The following is a 25,045-nucleotide window of genomic DNA, read 5'->3' as shown; positions in this document are numbered from 1 at the left end:
AAATATATATATATATATATATATATGAATAACTGGGATAACTGTACTGCTCATGTCTGATGATGTACTGAAAGGAACAGTTAATACTTAAAGTTTTTTATGTTCTGACCAATTTTGCATGCTTATACCTGCTAATCTGAGCAACTGATTTGAAGACAACAATATGCAATGGAACAACCATGGTTAATTCCTACCATCTTGTCTAGTCAAACTCTGTATTATCTCTAATGTTTTATCTCATTTTTTTTTTATTCTCTTTAATGGTTTGAACAGTCTTCCATTCTTACATCTGGTAATCTGAGCAACGTAGTTGAAGATAATAATATGTAACATGACAACCACTGTTAATTCATATCATTTTGTCTTGAAACCCTGTATCACTTTTAATGTTCTCGCTTTGCTTCGTTTAGTTTGTGATGATGGTATGCTGCTATTTTTTTTTTTCTCATTTACTACTCTCTTTAAAATAAAAAAAATAAAAAATAAAAGTTATATGGATGTGGTCCAACTAATTCATTGCACTACAGTTAGTCTTATCTTCAGACTGCTGTTGACTAGAGGTAACTAAAACCACAGAAAGCTAAACTGCTGATAAAGGGGGATTCCATATCACAAATTGGGAGGTTCATAAACAACAGAAATTTATTTCCCACAGAGTTCTGAAAGTTGGAAATCTGAGATTAGGATGCCAGCATGGCAGGCAGAGAGCTAGAGGGATATCGGGTGTCCTTTTTATGAGGGCACTATTGCATTCATGAGGGTTCCACCCCCATTACTTAATCATTTCCCAAAAGGTCCACCTTCTAATACCATCATATTAGAGGTTTAGAATTTCAACGTATGACTTTTGGGGGTTCACACTAAATCCACAATATTGGCTACAAGATAAAATTATGATGTTTAAGCTTAATTGTCAGCTTGACTGGATTGACACTCCTGAAGAGATGACTGGATCATGGGGGCATTATACTCATCAGTGGATTCACACACTGATATTCAGAGATAAATGTGCTGCTAGGTGGTGGGGAGGGCCATGTGCCTTTAGAGGATATCTGTCTCTTTGGTTTTCTTCCCCATGCTGTGGTTCCTACAACCATGAAGTGAGCAGTTTTTCCCCACCTAGCCTCCTGCCATGATGTTTCTGCACTGGACCAAGCTGACTATGGACTGAAATCTCTGAAACTGTAAGCCCAATTAAAGTGCTCCTCTGATTGTGAATGTCAGATATTTTGTCACCAAAATGGAAAAGCTGACCAATATAGAAACCAATATATTTTCCCATTTCTCAAGTTGTTTTAAATTAAAATATCTGATAAAACCAAGGGGGGGGAGTGTTTTTCTGACATTTAGTACAGTTTCTCTTCATCCACAGTTTTAGTCATCCATGATTATGCATGATCTGAAAGTAATTAATGGAAAATTCTGGGCAAAATCAACATGTAAGTTTTAAAGTGCTTATCCTTTGAGTTGTGTAGTGAAATATCACACCACTTTAGTCAGTTCAGTTCAGGGCGAGAATCATCCCTTTGTCCAGGGCATCCATGCTGTAACTACCAGTCCATTAATTACCTGGTCCTCTTGCTTATCAGACCAACTGTATGAGACTGCAGTGCTTGTTTTCAAGCATAGTAAGAGTTCAACTTATGAATGAGTTTAAAAATCAGATATATTTCTAAGTCGAACAAGGTGAGTTATGTACAGTTCATCTGTAAAAGTTCACAATTCAAATGTTTGTAAGTTGGGGACTTACTGTATTATGATTTAGATTTAAAATGTCCCCCAAAAGGCTCACATTCTGAAGAAGGCTCTGATCAAAAGTGATAGGGTCACCTAGGGAATTGGTTTTGGGCGATTCATTTCACCCTGTTCAGGCATGGAGGCACTCAAGAGTCCTCATCAGCCATGGTCCAAGCAGGCAGGCTATAGCTCGAGCTGATGACAAATCCTGGTGTTATTTATATGGTGCTGATTTCTCAGGCATGCAGAATGTAAAAGTTGTGGGGTCACGGAGGCTTCTACTCAGATTTCAAAGAAAGGCCTGTGAGTCCAGGCAATGTTTGCCCAAAAGGGAATACAGCTGTGAGTATAAAGCTGAAGATGCAATGGAGATCTTAAGAAGTCAGAGATACTAGGAATGTAGAGGATCTGCTGAAGAAAACTGAAGGCTGCAAGAAGCACCAGCCTAAAGCAGAAATTATGTAGACTGCAAACATCAAGGCCACGGGGGGTGGGGTACCTAAGCCCTTTGAACATCTCATCTCACCATAAGGTGCCCTAGATGCTGGACATGAAAGTACAGGATTTAGCACTTGTCCTGCCTGGTTTTGATCTTGCTTTGGTCTGGTTTCTGGCCATTCTTTTGTTTCCTTTTTGGAATAGGAATATTTATCCTGTGCCATCATACGTTGGAAGTATTTAATTTTCTTTTTTCTTTTTGTAGGGGTTCACAGCTATGAGCTTGCCTTGAGTCTCAAAGGAGATTTTGGACTTGGACTTTTCAACAATCCTGGAACTGTTAAAACTTTAAGTGACTCTTAGAGATGGAATAAATATATTTTGTATAATGTAACAGACATGAGCCTTTTGGTGGAATTTTATGATTTAATTTTAAAATATCCCCCAAAAGTCTGTTTGGAGGTGGGATCCAGTCAGAAAGAGTGTGTCACTAGGGACATGATTTAGAAGGGTGTATTCTTATCCCCAGCTCCTCTGTTCTCTCTCTGCTTCTTGATCATGACATGAGCAGCTTTCCTCTGCCAGGAGCCAGCCAACTATAGACTAATCCACTAAACTGTGAGCCAAAATAAACCTCTCCTCCTTTAAGCTGCAGGTATCAGTTATTTTGTCCCAGTGATGGGAAAGTAGCTAATACATTAAATAACCCTTGTTTTATTCAATATGGCCCCAAAGCATTACAGGAGTAATGCTGGCAATTCAGATATGTCGAAGAAAAGCAAGAAAGTTCTTACTAAGGAGAGGAAAAACAATGCTATGCTAAGGTTACTAAAATCTCTGGTAGGAACAAATCTTCTAATTGTGAAACTGTGAGGAAAGGAAAGAAATCCACGCTAGTTTTGCAAAAGGAATTATAGAGATAATGGCCACAATGCCTGACATTTGCTTAGTTAAGATGGAAAATGCATTAAATCTGTTGTATATGTATAGAAGCAAACAGTATACACAGAGTTTAGTATTATTTCAAGTTTTAGACATCTACTGGGGGCTTGGAATGTATCCCCTGCAGTACAGGTGGATTACTGTACTTGTTTCATGTATGCTCCTTTATTCTGTTTATCAAATTATAACCTTTCAATAAACCAGAGAGCTTACTCTCTTGTTGCTCCCAATACAGTGCCTTGTGTATCACAGATATTCAACAAACACTTAGCAAATAAATGCATAATGGTATGAAGGATTACTAATTTTATGAATTATTTTTTCATTTTCATTACCTAGCTTTCAAGTCTAAAATGGAAACAAAATTTTATATTAATTGACAACTGATGCAAACAAGGAAAATACCAAAGTTTTGGAAATTTGCTGGAGTTCAAATAGTGCCAATATCCCAAAGGAGCCAATTCATTCTTGCTGTTACACTCCAAAGGTCTAAAGAAAAACTCAGATTGAAGCAAGACCCTGATGATTATAAGGGTTCTTCAAATAATCTTCTTGTAGAAGGGAAAGCTGAAGCATGCTCTCTTCATCACAGTTCCCTTCACTCAAGGCATAACAAAACATTAAAATTAATAACAGTTTTCCACAGAAAGTCCTTCCCTTACAAGCTCCAAAATGCTGTTGTGTTTGGATTTGACAAAATCAAGTGTCAAGAATGAAAGTAAATAAAAATACAAAAAGAAAATAAGTATTTCTATTCCAGAGGAAAAATACCTGAAGTTTCTGATAAAAAATAACCTGAACTCATCTGATTTTGCTCTTGCCTAACAAACCCTCTAAAGTACAATAAAGACATGTCTGTCATTTAATTTTATGTGTCATAAATTTACACAGGTGGGGATAAGGACAGAAAAATTATCTTAGAAGTTGTAGAACTTATGGACAAAGAAGCCACTGACTTAGCAGATGCAAAGAGACCAAACTTCAAACTAGCTGTGGGGAAATAAAACTACTGCATTTGCACAACAGAACTGTCCAAAGGCTCAGCAATTAGCAGAATAAGGTACCAGAGGTGAAAAGAACTACAATAAGTAAAATGTGATAAAAATTGTATCAAAATATTGCGCTCATGCACTCCTACTTCCACCTTTCTCTTCCCATTACAGAAAACTAGAAGTTTAATTTTTAGAAAGACTAAAATAAGAGGTATCTCTAGAGCAAGAATAATGAAAGTATATGGACAATAGAACTATTAAATGCCAAGACAAGCCTCTCCATCTGATTTTCCCTTTTGACTCAGAAGCTGCCAATCTGGTCTTCACATTCCAAGGCTATGAAAAGTTTTCTCTAGAAAATATAGTCAGTTAACATGAAAGACATAGAAACCAACAGGTGGGCACTCTACTACTGAGTTACATTCCCAGCTATTTTCATTTATATTTTATTTTGAGGTAGGATCTCTCTCAGTTACTCAGGCTGGTTTGAATATGCATTCCTTCTGTCTCATCCTCCCAAGTAGCAGAGATTACAGGCATGCATCACTATGCCTGGCAATAACAACCAAAAAATTAAAAATAACATAGGAAAAATTTAGCTATAATATATAAGGAGTAACCAATTTGAATGTAGTAAAAAAAAAATCACAAAATTATAACTAACTTCTAGAATTTAAAACAAGTACATCTTGGACTAGGGATGTACTTTAGCAGTAGAACACTTGCCTAGCATGCCAGAGACCCTGCTTTTGATTCCCAGCACCACCGCAATACAAACAAAATAACTAGGTCTTTTTCTTTGAAGATAAAAACTTGGGAGAATGCAAAGCTATTGTTAGACAATACGTTTTGTTAAATTCTTCTTTGTGTATGTATTATGCATGGCATGGAATAAGTTTTTAGTAAAATAGTGGACTAAAACATAACTTGCAAAAATCAGTATTTAAAAGAATATTTTCAATTTTTAAAAGATATGACTATTCTCTATATTTGTAAATATAAACATTTACACAAAAGGAAACTTTTTGGTCAATCTCAGTTAACATATAACTGCTTCTATTTACTAACATATTTAACTAGTTTCAATATAAATCATTTCTCAACTAATACACTACCAATTCCATTCCAACATGGAACTATAGCTCAAAAAAATCAGTGACTTTTAATCAAACACAATTCAGACCAATGTATTATGTTATACTAAAATGAGAAGTCTTATTAGCATTTTATAAATGAACAGAATAAACTAATAAATTTCTAATTTTTATTCTTCCTTCATTCAACACTTTTGCTTATACCACTCTCTAAGTCACTCAGCAAAACACCACAAAAATGTATAAAGCACTGCATTAAAAATAAGCACAGAGGTTGGGATTGGTGCTGCATACCTCTAATCCTAGCACTCTGGGAGGCTGAGACAGGAAGATTACAAGCTTGAGGATTGCAAGCCTGAGGCTAGCCTGGACAATTCTGGGAGACTGGGCTGGGGCCAGTTCAGTGTGAAGGCCTTGGGTTCAATCCTCAGTACCCACCATCACCACCAAAAAAAAGAAAAAAAAAATCAAACAAAACATTTTTGAAGGTGAAAAAGAAGTGGGAAACAAATTCTCTTTTCTACTTTTCTCTACCACTGTAAGGCCTCTCAGTCATCTCTCCTAGGTATAAATACTAAGGTAGCAAGATAGTGAGGCACAGGCATACCACAGAGAATTCCAGTACAGAATGTTCCTTGTAGTAAGTGTAAATACTATGGACAACTATGTATCTGCAACAGCCCTCATTTCTAGCAGTTAAGGTATCAAAGCTTTAAAAAGTATTGGGAGAAATATGGACTAAATATGTAACAATTTGTATCTTTTACGCAACTGAAAATTTTATATATTGTTTCAAGTATTGAAAAATGTTTCATGAGCCCGACTCTCTAATGATAACTTTCTGCTTCAAAACTGAAATACTTTAGTTTGATAAAACAGTATTAATGATGTAGCTTACATTTAGACTTTTGAAAAGATATGCCCGGTGGCCTGGTTATTGCTTACCTGCACATATTCAATATTGGTGATCCTGCACAAAATGAGGCAATCATTTCTGACCTATTATTTTCATAGATCTTTCAATGTCTTCCTTCCTCTCCTCTTATCCTTACTTTTTTGGTATTCACAGACTGCCCGATCATAAAAAATTAGCAAGGCTCCATACTGTAGCTGCAGAATTCTATATTTGCCCCTTGGGTTACCTCATATTCCCTATTTTAAACATTTACCATACTAAATTGTCAATGTATTTTGTTAAAAAAGGAAAAAAAACTATCACCTATGGTTTATTGACAATCCCTTCCACTTGTAGAATTAAATATATCCACATCCTTCCTTATTTCTTCTCCTCAAACCTCAGGAAAAAACATACCCTTCCTCTTCTACAAGGTTTACCTGTGCAATGAGTCATACCCTTCCTGTCCACTGCTGGGCCCATGATCCACGGGTTGTTCCTCTTTTACTACTTTAATATTTTTTCTTCATTTGATACCCATCCTGAAGTAATTATTTTTAAGAGTCCCTAGTTTGAAACCCATTTCTCTTTTAAGTCACATCCTTACTTCCACCTTTTTCTCAATACCATGCTTCTCTACAGAACAGTCCACACTGTGTGTGATCTTTTCAGTTCTCCACTCAATTATAGGTTTCCTCAAAGTTCTTAAATAAGATTAAGAATGACCCCACAAATCAGTCACACAATCTATCCTCATCCTTAAGAAAAGACTACCACTGCTGTTGGTATCCCTCAAGTTTTCATTCTTTTCTTGAAAGAGCCCAATTATTTCTAGGACATCAACTAGTTTTTACCTGATTTCCATTCTCAGTTATGGTACTCACTTTTCTCCAACTGCCTTCTTAATATATTTTCCCTGGGAGGCCCAAAGATGGTGGCTTTAATTTACCATTTTCAAAACTACTCACCCACCCTACCAAGCCTACCCATCTTATAGATTCTGCCTCTGTCTGTATTATGACATCACCATCTGCTCATTCTCTCCAAAGTTTATAATCTCAAAAACATACAACTTTTTCTTTTCCATAACCTCTAGAATCTCATTCTTCTCCAAATCTTTTCATTCTACCTTATTAAAATCTCAAAGTCATTCTCATCACAATTTCCAGTCCCCATCCTTTGGCAGAATTTTTACCTTGCCTTTTAAATGGTCTATTAGTCCCCCATCATTCCCCACTACAAACTATCCTCTGAAAGTGCCATGACAGGAAAAAAAGCTAAATTACAGAGATCCTTTTTAAACAGAGCTCAAATAAATAGTGCAGTCCCTAATGTGCTCTCACAATGTAGCAGTCCTGCTTTAAAGAAACTTTTATTCACCTAACTTTTAAATAAAAGCAAGTTAAGACATCATTATTTAAAAAGTAGGTACTATTATAATTTAATTGTAACCATCTGAAAGTGTTTTCACCCATATAATAAGGACTAATAAATATGAACTGTCACATTTTATTAAATAAATTTTAATCTTTTTTAGTATCTCAAACCCTATATAATTTTAGAATGAATGTCACCAATTGTTTGTTTTCCAAGTAACACTTATTTTATATATGTGCTTACAAAACCACTAGAATTCATAACAGATCCACTGATAAACTGGTTTTTAAATTGAATCATGATGAAACTGACTGAAGAAAAGCCACCTGACCTCCCCCCATCTGTCCACTGCTACCCACTGGCTACTCTAAGCGATCACCATCTTTGCTGTAGTTGTCACTTGACTGGTTTCTTATTTTCCTCTCTAGTTCTCAATATAGAGTCATCATTTTAAAAGACATCCTAATTACTCTCCTGTTAAAATTATGTTACTCTCCTGCTAAAACTGTGCAAAGGTTTTCCCCCTGCACTTATAAAAACATCATACTCTTACCCATGCCTTCCAGTGCCTCACAACTGGCACAGCATCCATGTAATTCTTGTCTACTCATCTCTAGCCAGTGTCTTCCCTTCTTTTCTTCAAAGACACCAAAGTCATTACCTGTCATTCATTTCTCATCTTTACTATCTCCTGATCTCACTGTGTGAAATGACACTCCAAAAACCCACACACATATTCTCTTTATTTTGTTATAGTAAATGTCACCTCCATAGAAAGCATACCCCAACATGCAAGCTGAACTAGCAGCTCCATCACACACATAGCCTCATAGCTCTCTCCATCCTGCTGGCTTCATTTTCATCATCATACTCATCTGAAATTGCTTGTGTTTTGCCTTTCAGTAGCAGTTCAGTACAGGTTCACTAGTGGTTCTGCACTAGGACACTGCCTTGACGAACAACAGGCACTCAAATAGTTACCAGCGTCTAATGTCTCTCAAAGCTGTATCTCACAAGCTCATATTTCCCTGCCTACATCTCCACAGAAAGGCCCCAGGAAGACCATAAACTCAACATCTCCAATAACTAAATACAGTCTTCCTCCTGTATCCCCTCTCTTAATCAATGGCCCCATGTATAGCTGTTCAATCTACTTTCTTTCCACTGTTTATCTCTAATGAGTCACCAAGACCTTTCAATTTATTATCTTACATATCTCTCACATAATACCCCCTTTTCTCTATCTCCTCTGTCATTGCCTTAGTTCATACTCTGATCATCTCTCACATTAAAATCTAAAATCTTCTATTTATTTTTGTTACTTCATCTGTCCCGGCTATGAATGAGTTGTCTCCTCTAAAACTCATGATGGAGTTTAATGTCCATTGTGAGATATTAAGAGTATGGAAATTTAATCCGAAAATAATATTTAGAAGTGGGGCCCTTGAGAGGTGATTAGAATTCAAGTCATCAAGATGGAGTCCTTAGGATTGAATACTGGTGGCTTTGCAAGAAGGAAAGAGAACAGGATACACATATGTATTCCCTGTCTCATGCCATGTGATGCTCTGTACCTCCTCAAGGATCCTGCCAACAAGAAGGCTATCGGCAAATATGGTCCCACAATCTTACACCTCCATAAGTGTAAGTCAAAATACTCACGTTTTCTTCAAAACTTACCAGTCTGTGGTACTATTAGTAATGATAGAAACTGGATTGAAAGACTCTCCAATACTAACACCAGAGAGCTCTCCTAAATACAAATACAACCATGTTTCTCTCCTGCTAAAATTATTCACTGGTCCCTCAATGTCTAGAAAATTCAAATTCCTTAAAATGGCATTAGAGCCCTCACATCCTTCCCTGTTGACTATCAAGTCCAAACATCCCCTTCTATCCCAATTCAGGGATAATTCCATCCACAATGGACCATGTGCTATCATCTAAATCTATTCCTTCATACTGCTATAATTTCACCTGATCATCCCAAATGAAGACTTCCCTAACCCACTCCAGCAGATTCAGGACACATACCATTTATTGTACAGAACATAGTATACAGTTAACCCTCAGTATTTGTGAATTCTGTATTTTGTGAATTGGTCTACTTGCTAAAATTTATTTGTGAAACAAAAAACAATACTCACAAAGCTCTTATGATCACTTGTGGATATGTACAGAGCTGCAAAATATTTGAGTCACCTAATATTTCACAGTCATATCTGAAGCTGAACAAGGCAACACTTTACCGTTCTTGTTTCAGGCCTCATACTAAAAAGAAGTATCTTTTCCACAGTCTATTTAGTGCCACCTTTTTTGCACCTTTATGCTTTTCATTTGTGTGTCTGCTATCAAAAAAGACCCCAATCACAGTATTGAAGCTCAGTCTGGTGTTCTTAACAATAGACTTTATGTAATGTGCCCTTTGGAGAATACATGTTAGATAAATTTCATTCAGGAAAGAGTTATAATAAGGTTGGCTGTGAGTTCAATGTCAAAGAGTGTTAATAATATACAATAAGGTGTCTTGGACAAAAGTACATAAAACAAGGTTATTTACTGATCAATTGATGAAAATACTGCAACCAAAGGCTTATTGGGATGTAATTTCTATTTCCCCTAAAGAAGTAGTTCAGTTATTTGATAATTCAGTGTTGGAAGAGGCTCTACAAATGTAACTACCACAAATAATGAGAACTGACTTATTGGTGGGCTCTGTGAGGACAGACATAGTGTAACTTGTTTTTGTACTCTAGTTCTCAGTATTATGCCAGGTATACTATAGTTAATAAATACTTACTGAATGAAATTTAAATTCTGGTTTCAAATCAGTGTAGTGTCAATTGCTATATATATTTAGACTTTACAGTAAAATCTCTATGGAGGTTAACAGCTATCTATGATCCTTTACCTCAGTGAGAACTTGCTCAATTACAAAGGTCTGAGCATCATCCTCCACTCCTGCCCCTTTATCTCTTTTATAACCAAAAACTATGCTCTTTAAGTTCAAACTGAAAATCACAGTTAAGTGGAAAGGCATTCACAGACATTTACTTTTCCTCAGTTAGCCCTAAAGGGCTTAGACGTAACTATTGAACACATGTCCAGCAAAACAGAAGACTAGACACAGACATCTACAGTTCCTCCCACCTAAGGTCCCAATGAACTTATTTTAAAAGGTGTATTTTTAAAAGAACAAAACAATAACTACTGTAGGTGAGATGGTAGAGAACTGAGAGAAAAAGATTAGCAAACCAAAAGTTATAGGAAATGCCTAGAAGTTAGAAAATAGATGAGTCCTTGGATGTCTAACCAAATGGAGACCTGACAATCTGAAAATAGTTCTCTTATAAAATACTTTAAAAAGCTAAATAAAAACCCAAAAATATCCCCTCCAATAAAAAATATTAGTAATTTTCCTCAAGAAAATCCCCATGGGCCAACATGTAGGGAGAAAGCAAACTGATAAGCAAGTGCTGACAAGCACCTAAAAGTTTAAAGGCAGTGGTTTAGGCCTTGGCCTGAATGAGATGAAGAATTATAACTTAGACCCCTCTACATGAGAGTGGGACTAAGCTCCACCTCATAAAAAGGCAGTCTAGTAAAAAATGTGCCTGCTGGCCAGCGAAGATTAGACAAGGAAGTTAGCCAGTCTCAGTCTGGAGTCTACACGAGGGAAAAACATCACCTGAGAATTTGTAATCAGGACCTACACAAAAAGATTCAAGGTTCAAATATACATACCTGCTCCAGAAAATCCCAACCAGAAAAGTTACAGTGATTCTGGGTTGGTTGTTTCTCCAGGTGCCAAAGAAAAACCTTAGCAAATCTTTGGAGGAATATGCCCTCTCATTCAGCTGCACAAAATTCAAAATAAAAATCCAGCCAAGCCAGAGTGCACAATTCAAAAATCAAAAAACACTCAAGAAAAAAAAAAAAGTTAAGTAAAATCATAACACAGTAATATTACCATAGTGGAGAGCAGACAAGATTGAATATTCTTATAATAACACTTTAGAAGTAAGCATAGACCTTCCCAAGTTGATTTTCTCTAGGCCTTCCTTAAGAAATATATGTGTGCTCAAATATTCTTCCTTTACAGCATAGTCAATAGTTAATGTGTAAAGCTAAAATCACAGATACATCTTTTCTAAGATATATGGTATATTTTCTAAATTTCCAATACTACCCTACTCCCCAGGTGGCTTTAGTAAATATACTAGGGCTTTTTCAATGATGTCAGTGACTGTGATACAGTGACTAAAGTGAAGCACTGCTCAGGACAATCCCAAACTGCAAAGTATAGTAGTGCCAAAAATGCAAGTCATGAATTGAGAAAACACTTTACTCACACAGCCAAGTATAAAACTGTTAACAATGATTAATTATAAAGTAAAATTAGTCATAAAAACTTTTAACTTATATTGTACATTCTTCCATACTAATTTGACTTTATCAGGTAACATTAATACTTTTAAGTTTAATTTAAAATAAATTTATCATAAATAATGCGAAAGGAGAGCTATCTTACTCATTATGAATAAATCCTTCCAGATCTACTGGGTCATTTACAGCACTAAGAATAAAGCAACACACTTGACTACCCTGAAATTTCTAGGCTCACAAAATCAGTCTCTTCAAATACTCGAACATTTTTCAGCTAAAATATTCTGAGAATTAAAATAGGCTCAGAAATATTGGTTGTGTCCTCATGGAGTAAGGTATCTGATACTTCCTGTGCCACAGCAGCTAAAACACTAATGCTTCCCATGGTTGATAAAGACCATGGAAAGAGTCAAGGCTCAGTAATCACATGGCCTGAAACTGAGGCTCAGTGATATGGCAAGGCCATGTGCAAGGCCCTGGTTTCAATCCCAGGGGTGCACGCATACATGTGCACACACACGCACACACACAACACACACACAGAGTAAATTTGCAGTGATGGAGCGGGATGCTTCTGTGGTACAATTCAAGGGTGTATCACTTAGTAGACTATTGAAAGCCTACTGTTAGTTACTGATCTACTAAGAAAGTGAATAGTTTGTACATAATGGGAGGCCAGTATATGAAACATCTGCACAGATGAAAATGGAAGATGAAGGCATAATTGGTATGTAAGACAAGCAGACAGAAGTGGCTACTAAAAAAAAACTCCTGCACGTACTCCAGAACTTTCCCTCCCACAGATGACAAGTCTCACACACACACACACACACACACACCTGGATCTGCCACATTTTGACTACGATAAAGAGTTACTTTTGCTTTCCCTCTTTATTGTATAGAGTAGCTAATAAAGTACACACAGGCAGACTACATATAGCATCTTTAACTAAATCATCAGTATGTTTGGAACGTCAAATGGACATAGGGTAATAAAAAAGTGTAATAGTTCTTTTAAAACATCTTCCCTTCTGCATCATGAGTACACTCATTCAACTTTTATCTTTGAGTTATTCTGCTCTTTTCCAAAAACAATAAAGCCAAACAAAAATGCTTCCATACTGCTTCATTCTAGAATTTCAATGTTTTTCATTTACTGCTATAAATCCATTATACAGTTTTTCTACATGCATATATTATATGTAGGGCAATCTTTAACTGTAAACAGGAATAAAATTCTTCTATCAAAAATTAACTCCTAGGTAGTTTTAAGTATGTTGTTTAAAATTTTCACAGATTTTAAAAGTAGAGTGGGCTGGGAATGTGGTAAGGTTCTTGTCTCGTATGCACAAAGCCCTGGGTTTGATCTCCAACACCACCAAAAAAAGTAGAATAAATTCAACATGGAAACTTAAAAATTAACTAAATTCAAGACCTACAACCCTGACCTGGGACATGAAATACTGTAAGGCCCATGAAAAGCACACTTGAAAAACAAAGTACTTAAAGAAATCATTTCAAGAGGCCCTCAGAATTTGAATACAGAGTGACTGCTCAAGAATTAAATTAGTAAATGTGAACACAAGATAAATAAACTTAGCAGAAAAAAAGCATTAATGAAGACAGTTAAAACATTTGGAAATATTTAATCAAAATGCCTAAAATGTACTCTGAGGACAAAAGTGTAAGAAAATAGGAAGGATCTACTGTATTGTAAGCTATTGGAAGGACAGGATGCTGTCAAGCCTAGAAAAAAGGAAAGAAATTAACCCAAACCTCCAAAATGTCCAGGGAACAACTTGCATACTCTATATTTCAGGGTTTTTCAACCTTGGCAGTACTAAAATCTGGGGCATAATTGTTGGGGCATGGGCAATGGAGCAACCTCTGTTATTTAGTAACATCTCTGGATTCTACTCACTAGATACTTATCGGTAGCATAGTAAAAGAAGCTTTAAAATAAGACCAGGGCTAATCTTGAAAAAAAGAGTAGGAACTTGGAAGATCCTAAAACTTAAAAATCCAAGAACTGCTTTCACCTAGGAATCTCTTCAAAATAGGCAGCTCTACATCATTTGATTTCTCTTGTGGTGAATTTACAATGTCCTTTTATTTACCTTTTATTTCCTGCCACCACTGTCTTTTAGGCTCTCATTAATTCCCCTTGAGGTTGTCACTACAAGCTTCTTCCTACTATTCTATTATTCACTGTAATTCCCCCAGCAGAAAGGCTACCCACAGGTCATTTTAAAATATTTTAATTACTATGCTGTCTTTTAAAAAATGTCTAGTTTTCTTTCATCTGGGAATATTTAAATTTCTATTCTTAAAGTTCAACTTTCTATCTATTCAACCTAATTCACTCTTCTCTTTGTAGGGTAAACTCGGTCATAACTACATTGATCTTTTTACTTCCTATCAGTATAACTACAACTCATTCCCACCAAAATGTCTTCACTTAATTATTCATCTCATCTAAAAAAATTGTTCTTGGCTACTCAATACCTAAATAACTCATGGTCCACTTTCAGTTTTGGAGCTAAGTGAGTCTTCAAAGGTATCTCAAAATTAACTCAATCAAATAAATAGGCAGCCTCCCTCCCCCTCCCCCAGGTGAAAATATCCTTTTCTGAAATTTTTCTCCAATTTGCAGTATACTATACACTATAAAAAACACTATATGTTAAATTGTATTATTTTCTAATATGGTTAATAATAATATACTAATAACAAGCATAGCCTATGTTTACAGAAAGATGCTTGGCTGGAAGGAAACAAAAAATAGTTTACTTTGTCAAATAAACTGCATAACATTGTCCTATTATCCTTTTATTATGTGAAATTACAGGATATATATATATATATATATTCAGGCCCACTTGCTCTTTTTTGGAGATACTTTAGGAAAGAAGGAATTTGAGGTTTGGATGATTAAAGAAGGAAACAGAGACGGCAGAGTAAGAGTAAGAAGATATGTGCAATGCATAGAAGCAAAGACAAAACATATTTATGTCTTCAATCAAGAATTGCAGTGTCTGTTGGGAAGGACAGAATGAGAAAAACAGAGCCGAGTAAGTGTTCCATTGCTATGTTCTGATGAACACTGGCATGAAATTATCATGAGAGCAAATGAACTATAAATACTCACTTGGCTATACAACAAGCTGAATGAGACAAATAAAGGTTACTAAAAGCTTGCTGCTAATCTCAAACACCCCAGTTATACTACCTCTAGGATGTCTCTTGGAATCAGAAGTTGGACTCAGTAACTTGTACAGGAAAATAAGAAAAAGTTCTGAAAAAGACATCCTCAAAATCGAGTGTTAGGATTTATGAGCTTCCAATCTCCCCCAACTGAAGTGCTCGAAATTTTTTTCTCAAAAAAGTAATGAAGAAATTAACTGCATCTTATCTGGTATTTCAAAACTAAAGAACAATAGCATAAAATATTGGTAAGCATATCTAATTTTCATTGGGTTAACATAAAAATTTTATAAGGATTTCTATGGGTTCATTCATGGCCTTGGTTTCCTTAAACTTACTTACCCTATAATGTCTTAAATTCCTTCATGGAAAATCTGTCTACCTTGAGTTTTCAAGAACTTAATGCTAAGGATTCGTAAGAGAACACAGTGACTACTTCATCTCACAAGATATTCCAACCTCCATTAAGGCATGGTTTTACTTTTTTTTGTTTTCATTTATCCTCCATCCAAAAGATGACAGCTTAAAAAAGAAAACTGTTGAACCAATTTATATAAAAATTTGCATGATAATCTCATTTTCTAAAATAAGTAACTTCAATGCTTTAAACTTTTTCATTCAGTTACCTAAGTTTCTCTAGAATACTAAAAAGATGAAAAAATGTAAAATAATTTAATTCATTTAACTAAAATTGAAACTTCCACAGAACATTTGATTATGTGTACACTGACATATATAATCTAGCAAAATAAAAGAGAAGAAAAATTCATTTGAACACAGCCACATTCATTCAGAATATGAAAGAATTCCTATTTAGTGATAATAGACCATTATGGACATATTAGAAGTATGGTCATTTTCTTTATTCAAAACAAAATGCTACATTATCAAACACTACTTAACCGCTAATGACTTAAAGGGGAAACTGTGAAAACTAACTCAGGATTATGTCAATATTTTTTTAGGGTCTTGCTATGTAGTTCAGGCTGGCCTTGAACTCACTATCGTGTCCAGGCTAGTCCTGAATTCACAGCAATCCTCCTGCCTCAGCCTCCCAAGTGTTGGGATTACAGGTAAGCACCAAATAACCTGTTAGAATTATGTCAATTTTATAAAACCTTTAAACTGGAAAGAATCTTTGACTCACCTAGTCCATCTTGCCACCTACTATTTTATTTGCCTTCTTAGCACACTGAAATATCATGTAAAAAGAAGACAATAACATTGTATAATTTATTGAACTGTTTTAAAATGAAAACTCCTTTAAAAATATTCTCTAAATCAGACCTACCTCTTATATTGTAGGAAAAAAGAAAACTACGAATCTAGCAAAGTCAACAAAAAATGTTTTCTTAACTAATACTGTCCACTGTACACATAACAGTGTACCAAAAATAAGATAAAGAAGCTATTGAATACTAAAAAGCACCAGGTTCTATACTACAATTTTATATCATCCAACTAAAAACTTACCCTATAAAGTAAATACTATATCCCCTATGTTAGAGATGAGGAACACTGAGTTCAACAGCAACTCCAAATACCTCTACCAGAAAATCTAGTATCTGAACTGAATACAGCCAGGTAGGTGTCATGAAACATAAAAGAGCTACAAGCTAGAAAAACTGAGATTACAATATATGTCTCTAACTCCCCTGTCAGGATGAGAAAGAAAATAAAATATGGTACCTAATTTTCAGGAACTGTGTGATTTCACTATATAAAAAGCTGTGAAAACATTATTTTTCTAATAAGTAAGGTTTTAAATAATATTACACTTAAAGAAAAATCAATGTTTCTTTCAGCAAGAAAACAACTCAAGCATGAAGCTAGTAATGTTAATAAAGTATTTATAGCAATTTTCTACAGAGAATAAAGTCTTTCACTCTAATAGTAAACAAAATTTTCTAAAAGATCCAAGAATTCTAAACTGTGGCATTAACTGTCACCATAACACCAGGTTAAGAATTTAAAAAATGAGATGCAAATGAAGTAGTATTCCAGTTCTTTAGAGAGGCATTTTTTGTACAAAATTGAAATGACATATACTATATGTTATACTTGATATAAGATCATAGGAATTATACTGTTCTTTATATGAAAACCAAATCAAATGATTTGATCAAAAGTTAATGACAATGAAGTGACAAAAAATTAAACAAGATAAATTCTTGCTTATCAGTTAGGATGAACAAGGCAAGTATAAACAAGTGAAGTCTTAAAATGCTAAAAGTCTAAAGACTACATTCACACTGCTTCACACTCCAAAGCTGGTTATCAGTGACAGAACAATGACCCAGAGCTCCTGGCAAAAGACATCTCTCAAGAAAAGACACATGCACCCATATATTTTTAAGTAATAATATACTGTATTATTAATGATATTTATGAATCTTTTTTTATGATTCTTCACTTAACTTTCAGCCCAAAACTACTACTAATCTTATCAAATCAGATTAGAGGGTGTTACTCATAATATATGTTGATACAGGAATAAATTGTTTTTTCTGGAATACACAAAAAACCACTGTACCTTCAGAGCAGTGTTTCTCAACCTCAGCACTACTAACATTTTAGGTTGGATAATTCTTTCTTGTGGGATTGTCCTGGGCATTGTTTGCATCCTCTCTAACCTTTACCCCTTGGATACCAGTAATAACCCCCTCTCAGCTATGACAGCCCAATGTTCCTAGAGGAGGGTGTCTGCAAGATCAACCCAAGTTAAGAAATACTAATTTAGAGAGGAACGAGCATGGGGCAAAAAGGTTCTTACTAGTTGCTTCCTCATTTTCTGAACCAGCTGAATTATCATTGTGGTAGACTGAATTAATAATTCTCCAAAGAAATTTATATTCCAATCCCTTGAACCAGTGAATGCCATTTTGCTTTAAAAAGGGGTTCGTAAATGTGCTTAGTTAAGTGGGGGACCTTATGATGGGAAGATGTGAGACAGAGGAAACACTGCTGAGAGATTCGAAATGCTGGCCTTGAACATTGTAGTGCTGTTGCATGCCTAGGAATGCCAACAGTCACCAGAAACTTGAGAAGGAGCAACAAATGGATTCTCTTCCAGATCGTTCAAAGGGAGTGTGGCCCTACTGTTACAGATTTTGGCCCAGTGACACTGATTTCATATATATGGTCTTCAGAACTGTGAGAGATTACATTTTTGTTTTTATTTATAAGCCACTTAAGTGTGCCAATTTGTTACAGCACCACAGGAAACTAACAATCATACATGGATTTTATTTTGATTTTTAAAATCTTACTTTAAATTTGCAATGAACAATGCCAGGTGTGATGGTGCTTGCCTGTACTCCCAGTACTCAGCAGGCTGATGTACGAGGAATACTGTGACTTTGAGACCCACTTGGGTTACACAGTGAGTTCAAGGCTGGCCTGAACTGCATAGTGAGACCCTGCCTCAAACACACACACACACACACACACACACAATGCAATGAGCAAATGAGATAATGGTGGGAAATATAGCTCTTGAAACCTAATAAGAAAAATAAGGAGGTTCAAATAGTAAAACTGTGAATACATGTTCAAGGCCAGTCATATAAGTGCTGTGTTATCATTTGTCTTGTGCTATACAATTGTGGGTGAGACCAGTCAGTGATGGCTTCTTGTGAAAAGTAAACCTGAATACTTGCTAATGAAGGAGAAGCAACAAGACAAAATAAGGAAGAATATGAATGTGAACAAAGCAATGTGAACAAATGAGGTGTTTGTAGAGGTACTGACCAGGGTAAAGGAGAGAACAGGGAAGAAAGATCAAGTTTTAGGGTTATGGGTCTCTAAATAATATAGAACCCTAAAATCTACTTTGAATGATTTGGTTGTTAAACAGAATATTCCACAGGATGTATTTTATACTCAAGTAGTAGCTCTTAGAGACTTTAACATATAAGCATACCCTCTACCCTTACTAGACCTACTAAATTAGAATTCACTTAGGTAAAGAACTCTTGTACCAGTAACTTCACAGTAAAATGACCTCAGAACAAAATATCATTAAGCATATGCTTAACTAAATCAGATTAGCATTTCCCAATATTAAAACTCCTTCTAAGATGCAGCCCCGCTTAATTCTACCATTTCCCTAAACAAATTTTCCACCCTTCACTTTTCCTTTCCTAAGCATTTGGCCGTTGGTCTATTCAGAGAATCAGTTTCCTCAGAAATTTTCTAAAAAAATACATTGTACACATCTCCAGCTGTCTATCCCATCTTTGAACCATATGTATGTACCCTGCCCAACTAAAAGCTGTATTACACAGAACAATGAAAAAGGAATAGCCTCTGTAATGTTATCTAATAAACTAAATTTATAAAAATCACTTTGCTGCCCACTTAAATAAACACTCTAAGTACACTTATCAAGTGAAATTCTAAATCACTTTTTATAAACTGGGTCTATAAAGAAGTAAAGCTGAGCTCCTTTAAGTCAATTTTTACTTAGTGATACTAAGTAGCAAAGTGCTCTGCTCTATGAAGGACACAAAGTATAACAATTTAATAATTTTGAAACAATTTAAGGTGGAGCGATGCAGCTCAGTGGTAGTGTGTGTACTCAGTGTATGAGGGAAGTCTGGGGTTCAATGGGGGGCACAATAACGACTTCACAAGTACTAGGATAGAAAAGAAGAGGAGATCTGGGGGAGGGAGTGGGTACAACTAAATAGGACCCTAAAAGCAATCACTTTGAGGGGAGTTCAGAAAAAGAAGGCTTCCTGGCTTCAGATCATGAATAAAGTTAAAAAAAAAAAAAAACCCACAGTAATACAAGTTAATATTCAGCTAAATATATTGTACATCGGCTCTTTACCCTCCAATAAATAGCCACATCAATGTATACACACTTCTAGCCTTTTCCATTTACCTTAATGCTCTTCAGAAATTTCAATCACATCAAATTTTGATTTATATTTCCACAAGCAGTGAAAGCACATCTTCTATCTTCTTCAAAAGTATTATCAATATTTTTTGATCTGTCAGTCTAACAGGTGAAAATAGTACCTCCCAGTTTTAATTTATATTTATATGATGTACGAGGTTGAATGTCTTAACATATGCTTAAAAACCATTTGGATTTCATTTTCTGGGAGCTACCTGTTTATGATCTTTGCCACTTTTACTGCGCTATGGGTACTTTCTATATATTAAAGAAGTTAGGCTTTTATCAGTAATACAAACTGCAAATATTTTCCTAGTTCCTCCACTATCATCATGCTATTTCATTTTCTTCCCTTTATGTATATATTTTATCTTCCTTGACAAAACTGTAAATTCCTTCCATGAAGGACACTTCTTTTGTATATCCCTAGGAGAGCGCTTTTCAAATCTTCACACCTGCAGATCAAGTAATAAAAGGGAGAGATGATTGTCTGGGGAAGTGACAAAACATAAACATTAATTATCATAGGGGCACCCACTGAATTGTCTGCCTAATCTCACAACACACAGTTACAGTAGGGACAACCAAGTTGTAATAACATGATGTAGTTTATAGAATAAAAACAAATAAGTACTAGATGAATCTGTCTCCAGTTGTCTGGGCTGGTACCATGAAAATACAGAAGCGGCTGGTGACTATATTTTCCAGAAGAGAATACAGAAGAGGACTAAGAACATGGTTTTCTGCAGCCAAAGATGGAATGCAGCAAATACATAGTAAGGAACAGAGAAGATGTAGTATGTCCTGTTGGTATTGGAGTTCCCAAGTCACAGCATTAAAATTCTATGGAACATTCACTGCATCTTAATAATTTCTTCTTATTTATATCAATTAGAATGGATTTCTATTACTTATGACAAAAAATGGCCTACTTAACTACAACTATCATCTACCCAGATAATTTTATAAAGGGATATTTTAACATAAAAACCTCAGTAGTAACCTCAGATTTTTAAAAAAGAATTGTTTCCTGACCCATAGGTACTAGATGAATCTGTCTCCAGCTGTTTCCATGTCTAAGTCCTTGTAACAGCATTAAAGAAACGAGATCACTCATATCATGAGGCTTACCTTCTAGTGAGAACATGTAGATAATACAATAATTTAATTTCAAAAAGTGAAAAATAGTTTACAGAAAATGTGAAACAAAAAAGGTAATGAGATAGAGAGGGATGAGGGCAGTGTCATTCTGGAGCAGTGGCCAGATAGTAATTCTTTTCCAAAGAAGTGATATCTCAACTGAAATATGAAATGAAAGAGAGCCAGTCATGTACTGATTTAGGAAGAGCCCCAGACAGAGTGACCAGGAACTGCAAAAGCTGTAAGTCTAGAACAAGCCATGTCATTAACAAGGAACAAAAAAAGAAATGCAGTACCAATAGAATATAGTAAAAAGGAGAAATGATAAACGAGTTGCCTGAGAATAATAGATCTAAAAGGAAAAGATATATGCTGACAATGTAAATAAGGATCAGATCGTGTATAGGAACTAGTAAGTGGCGAAAAGGACTTGAAAATAAGCTTTACAAATACCTCATTATATTATCTATAATTCTCATTTTGCCTTGAAATTCTGATAACTTTGACAGACTTTCAGAAATTACCATCCCAAGTATTTAATATAACCCTAAAGTTATCCACAAATGAGCATTTTCCTAAGCAAAAATATCTCTTCTGACACACTATATGAAAGAATGAATTAATTAATTTTAGGACAAAAGCAGAGCCACCTTAAAAGAATGGAGAATAATCTAGAACGATAGGAACCCCTGCAGATTCATCCTATATTTCTGTGAATCAATTTATTATGATAAAGATCATAGAAAGATCTTTATTCTATTATTATTCATGAAGATCATAAAATTTCTCTGTAAACTGCTACAAATGCAACATCCTTTCTTTACTGAGTTCACTATTATTGAATTGGACATTAACAAGGTTAAATACTGTCAGGGAAAAGAGTAGAAAGCAGATTTCTGCCTTTATTGTAGCTGGAAAAAATAGCCATATTTTATGGCCATCAAGATGTGGGCTTTAGTCATATCTTTAGGACTCCGAAAAAGGATGAACTTCTCTGGGATAAAATGTGAACAAAAATTAGGTACAAGGGATGCTTCAATATCTCCTTCTCTAAAAGCTTTTAAAAGAGACCAATCTGCTTAAAGAGATTTGGATACAATATGCCTCAGGGAAGAGTAATGATCTCTCCACATCCTTCCAGACAACTAATATCTGTGTACATTAAGCAAGTAATCAAACTTACATTGCTTCCAGGATTAAATCCAGTAAAGTCAGATCTTTAAAAGCTATGTTATATTCAAGAATCTTTCACAATGTTCAAACTTTCTTAACTTTCACTTAAGAATAGTCCAAAAAGTAGACTGATAATAACAGTCTATAAAGAGAAGTACTTTGTGGGTGTGGTGTCAATTAAGAAAAGAAAAGTCATTAAACACCCTGATCAAGAGTTGGTTCTCAGTGTGTCCTCCTTAGCACATTTTCTAGCAGCTTGGCAAAGTGCCCAGGATGATTAGCTTCAAGTGTATGCAAAGGCAGTATTTGGTCAAGCTAAACTGTAGAGTCTCCCCCCAGTGGTCACACACAAAACAGAAAAGCCTGGGGAAAACCACTGTAGCTTCCAGGAGACTGACTTAAAGACTGATCCAAAGCAAAACTGATCCTTACAACAAAAAATAAAATCTTTAACACAATACTAATACCATGTCAGTAGAGAGATCTCTAGTGTCTGCTCTTATGATGCAATATTTATAAGTGTAAAGACAATTTTTGGAAGGAAAAAAACCTACAGATAAAACCAGCATAATTTTTTTAATACAGATTTCTTGGGGATAACTGATAATATCCCCAAATAGCCAAGAACGTATAAAATGGGCAGGTGTTCATTCTTCCTGAAATATGAACCCATTCTTTACAGGTTAACTTCACTTGTCTGAAGCAGAGTTCTGATACAAATGTAATTACTTATCAAATGAAATACTCTGGAAAGGAAAATTATTATCAGGGTTACACACCTAATATATAATTTAGAAAATACACTCTAAGTCATTTGGAATTAGCTAATTTATATTACAATAAGTGGTGTAAAAAGTACCAATCGGTTCTTTGTTTTTTAACATTTATTTTCTTAGTGTTTTTATATTCAGATAGCCTTTGACTACCTTGAATCCTGCATTATTTGCAACTCTCAGCAATAATTTGGTAGTGCTCCCCACTTTTAATAAAGCTCGGATTTCAAAAATGCAAAAGGTATTTCATTAAAGCATCTGTTGTCTCTGCTAACCATTCGTTACTGCATAGGAAAGTATAGGAAGAGATGGGGAGTATTCAAACAAGCAACTAAATTTTAAAACAGCTTTTTACAAAGGCAACAGAGAGGCTCAGAATTATCGGTTTCTTGGTTATTTCAAGCTAAAAGGAGGTGAGGGAAGGAAGGGAGAGAGAAGCAGGCTGGGTAGACTTCTGGAACAATTTTTGCCTGAAATAAGACTGGGAGAAAAAAAAAAAAGCAAACTCCTTTTTCAAATGTATAAGAAAAATATAATTCACTTTGAAAATCCAACAGTTGCCCCCCCCCAAAAAAGGATTCTGCCTCACATAAGGTACTAAATTTAAACACTTTAATTTTCCAGTGTTAATTTTAACTTTAAACACAAAATAATTTTGATATTCCAAGTGGAAAGAGTATTCAGTGTCATCATTAAGAAAAGGACACATACATAGTGTGCTGTCTCTATATGTTAAAATTGAGCAATTAAAAGTGTTATCATTTACTTATTATATAACCTTAGTCTAGAATAAGCATGGGCTTTAAAGAGTAACACATTATATAAACGTGTATTTAAACAAGTATTTAAATATGATAGATTTAAGATACAAATGACCTCAAAATGACACAACCCACAAAAGTTCTTTGTTTATGGTAATAAGGCCTCTGAAGACAAAACTATAATCAGACCTGGTAGCTTATCAAAATTGCTGAGCAGACGCCTAAAATAAGTCTTGCATGATTAGCTAACGTCCCTTGTCATACCTATGTACCCAAACTATCTCCACATCAATAACAGTGTATTACCTCATCTAGTACATTCGACACATGTAAGTTTGCAAACGATCATTTGAAAGATTTCACAGCCAGAAATGGCTGCTAAATCAATGAAGAGCCTTTTAACACACCCCAAATGTTCTCAGCTATATTACAAGGAGTCCAATTCGGGATGCATAAAGAAAATTCCAACAATCCCCAAAGGCATAAGAAAACAGTAAAACGTGGCTAGCCTGGCCTTAACCGGCTCTTCTTAAGTAATGCGGAGAATTGTCTGAGCCTCCTCCTCAGTTTTCAATTCTCTTCTTTACCTCCCTCCCCCCACCTACACAAACGCACGTTCCCAAAAGAAATAACTTTAATGGACGCAATCTCGTGCTGTAATCCCAGGAGCTCGTAGGATTGACAATAAACTCCCGATAAAGTGTTAAAAAGTCCTTCTGCCAAAAAAAAAAAAAAAAAATCCGCCCACCAATCCACATGCTGTCAGCACACGATCGGATCTCTCAATCGACTCCCTCCTGGGCTTAGCTCTGCCAAAAAGAAAAAAGGAAAGAAGGCGGGGAGGGAGCTTCGGCACCTCGGCGGTTCCAGACAAATGTACCTAGGATCAGAGAGCACGATCTCAGCAGCGGCGAACGCCCCCGGAGCAGCGTGTGCTCGGCCCACAACCACTTCGGTCAAACAACTGAGATCCCGTGCCTCGCAAGTAGCAGCAGTAGTTGCAGAAAGCCTCCTCCCCCAGGAACTCCGAGCTCGGGAGAGAGCCAGCCGCCGGCGCGACCGCCCCCTCTCGGGACTGCTTCCCCGAGGTGTCAGTCACATCGCCGCCGCCCCCGGCGCGGCTCTCCATTCAAGCTTTACCGCCGCGCCCGCCGCACAGGGTGTGTGCACCCGGCCCCGCGCCCGAGGGGGCCCGCGAGCCCGCAGCCTCACCCGGGCTGCGCCGAGGAG

The 25,045-nt window shown here is 35.8% G+C and overlaps 1 protein-coding gene across 6 annotated transcripts in view; it reads right to left on the bottom strand.

The window, feature by feature from the left end:
* The window catches only part of Mpp6 (membrane protein, palmitoylated 6 (MAGUK p55 subfamily member 6)), a 104,431-nt gene extending 79,646 nt beyond the window's left edge, over positions 1 to 24,785 (bottom strand). For 3 of the 6 annotated variants that reach the window (XM_013510594.1, XM_005377421.2, XM_013510595.1), the window contains exon 1: positions 6,983 to 7,096. The gene's annotated coding sequence lies outside the window, so the exon portion shown is untranslated. Of the gene's footprint in view, positions 1 to 6,952; positions 7,097 to 24,695 lie in introns of those variants that run through there. The other 3 variants (XM_013510596.1, XM_013510598.1, XM_013510597.1) reach the window with 3 other exon arrangements.
* Between the last annotated feature and the right edge of the window lie 260 nt (positions 24,786 to 25,045).

This window comes from Chinchilla lanigera, unplaced genomic scaffold (assembly GCF_000276665.1).
Source record: "Chinchilla lanigera isolate Chin_1 unplaced genomic scaffold, ChiLan1.0 scaffold00009, whole genome shotgun sequence".
NCBI lineage: Eukaryota > Metazoa > Chordata > Mammalia > Rodentia > Chinchillidae > Chinchilla > Chinchilla lanigera.
This window is presented reverse-complemented; position numbering and strand designations above follow the sequence as displayed.